Here is a 2,540-nt window from a genome sequence, read left to right on the forward strand (position 1 = left end):
AATGGCACGGCCATGTTTGTCCTGCCTTGCCCATTCCGGCCATATTCCTGTCCGACAATGGCTCTGTTTGCGGCGGTGTCTCTATCTGGCCCTGTCCTCTCCTCTTGGTGACAAAGCCAGAACTGCACACAGCAGGAGGTGACCTGGGCAGAATGCACACGTGCCTGCTGTCCCCGTCACAATGGTGATCGCGGCTGTCCTGTGTTCACCATCCCCTTAAAAATCAATGACTGGTGTCAGCGGCTGTCTCTCGTCCCTCACCGAGTGTTAAAATGACACTGGTTGCTGTTCCGTTGACATAATTGATACACCAGCAATAAATGTCACCGTGTGGTCCATCCCCGCTGCCCTGCAGTTGCTGCAAGTGGCCACAGGGCAGCACTGTTGTCCCACTGCTGTCCCCGGGGTCAGTCTGGACTTCTCTCACTTCTGCACATTGCCCCACATTTTAGCACCAAATTAGCTTAGAACTGGGGGAATTTTGTCCTTGTGCTTGACCCAGGAGAGACTGAACTTTCTGTCCTGTTGGGCTTGAGAACGAGTTGTCACCAGGACCTTTTCCGTTGCCTCTGCAGCTCTCGCTCTACCTGGATTTGCACCCGGTCTGGACGAGCTGGCCGCATGGATTTTTCTGAAAGGAATGTCGGTGTCGTTTTCCATGTCGTTCCAGGTGACCATTTTAAAAGTTGGTGAGCTGGGCTCGATTGCTTTGCGTTTGAAAAGTTTGAAGTCGACTGTTGCAGAAAGCAGACGGGAGTGACGCCTGCGTTCTTTCTGCCAGCTCTGGGGTTTAGCGCCACCACCTCCATGGCTTTGTCTGTGGCTGTAATTTTGTTTCCCTTTGTGGCCATGTGGACCCTGCTTTCCTGGGCAAAGCCTTGGCTCCCCTTCCTACTATGGCCCAGGGCGGGTGACAGTCACCCAGAGGTCACACCAGGCCAGGTATCACACACAGTGTGACTCACGGGGACCGGGTCCCAAGCCTGCTGTCCAGGAACCTGAAGCCATGCGTGGGGATGGGCGAGGCCAGGCAGTTATGGTGGACCTCAGCTGCCACCTGCATCGGTCACAGCTTTGTCACAGGGTCCCCAGTACCCTGGACACCATGCTGTCCTCGGTCCCCTCTCAGCAGGAGCAGGGTCCCCCGACACCTGTACTCTCGACACAGGGACACTATGGGGTCCAGACACAGGATCTGTGATGTCAGGGTCCCTGACCCCAAACGCCAGCGATGAGGACAGTCACCGATTTCCAAGCTTTTCAGGTTGAGGAATTAGGGGTTCTGGGACCTAAGTCTAAACCTGAGATTTTATAGGATTTTTTTTTCTCAGTGCACCTCCATTTCCACTGCAGCTGTCCCTGGGGTCAGGTGTGGGATTTCCTGCCTGTGGCCTCACCTGGACGCAGAAGATTTGGGTTTGGGATTTGAGTCATTGTGAGCCAACCTCACTCAGATCCACAAATGGGACTGGGATTTTTTTTTGGGGGGGAGGTGACAATGAGGCTGCAGGGTCACTGGACTCAGGAGGTGACAGTCACTTGGACTTGGTGTCAGTGCCATTGTGATTGCACGTGTCCATTTGAGACGGCTAGACATGATGTCTCTTCCTACAGACAGGGGACCCCAGGCTGTGGCCACCAAAAGTGTCACTTTGAGACACCGTGGGGTGTGGGGGCAGCATGGCACCCCACACGACAGAAAAGGGGTCCACATGGCACCTGAGGTCACCGAGGGGTGGAACCGGCATGGTGGACGTGGGACAGCGTATGTCCTGTCTCCTCTCGGTGACATTCTACCCCTGGAGGATGCGAGTCGGGCGTCTGTGTTTCTCGGGGGTCCGTGTTTGGGTTCCTATGGCTGCTGCACTGGGATCTGGCTGGAAACCCTCAGATGTGCGGAATTCTCCCTGAGCCCCCAAAACAGAGCACCCCACAGCCCCATGTCCTCTCATCCACAGCCCCGTGTCCCCATCCACAGCCCCATGTCCCCTCATCCACAGCCCCATGTCCCCATCCACAACCCCATGTCCCCACCCACTGCCCCGTGTCCCCATCTACAGCCCCGTGTCCCCACCATCCACAGCCCCGTGTCCCCTCATCCACAGCCCCGTGTCCTCACTCACAGCCCCGTGTCCCCTCATCCACAGCCCCGTGTCCCCACCCACAGACCCGTGTCCCCACTCACAGCCCCGTGTCCCCATCCACAGCCCCGTGTCCCCATCCACAGCCCCGTGTCCCCATCCACAGCTCCGTGTCCCCTCATCCACAGCCCCGTGTCTCCATGCACAGCCCTGGGCCCCCGTTTCCCCACCCCCCGGCGTCCATGGAACGAGGCGGCTGCACAGGCCCAGGCTGGTCCTGCGGGAATTTCCACCTCGCCCCAGAACTTTCTTTAACTTTGTGCAATGGAAAAATCCCGGGTGAGATAAAGTTGACAGCTTAGGATAATGAACGGGGTGGGCGTGGGCTGTGAGTTTTGGCTCCCTGCCCAGCTCTGATGCTGCGTCCTCACACCAGGTGAGGTCCCTGCTGCACCCAAG

This window comes from Castor canadensis, chromosome X, assembly GCF_047511655.1.
Source record: "Castor canadensis chromosome X, mCasCan1.hap1v2, whole genome shotgun sequence".
NCBI lineage: Eukaryota > Metazoa > Chordata > Mammalia > Rodentia > Castoridae > Castor > Castor canadensis.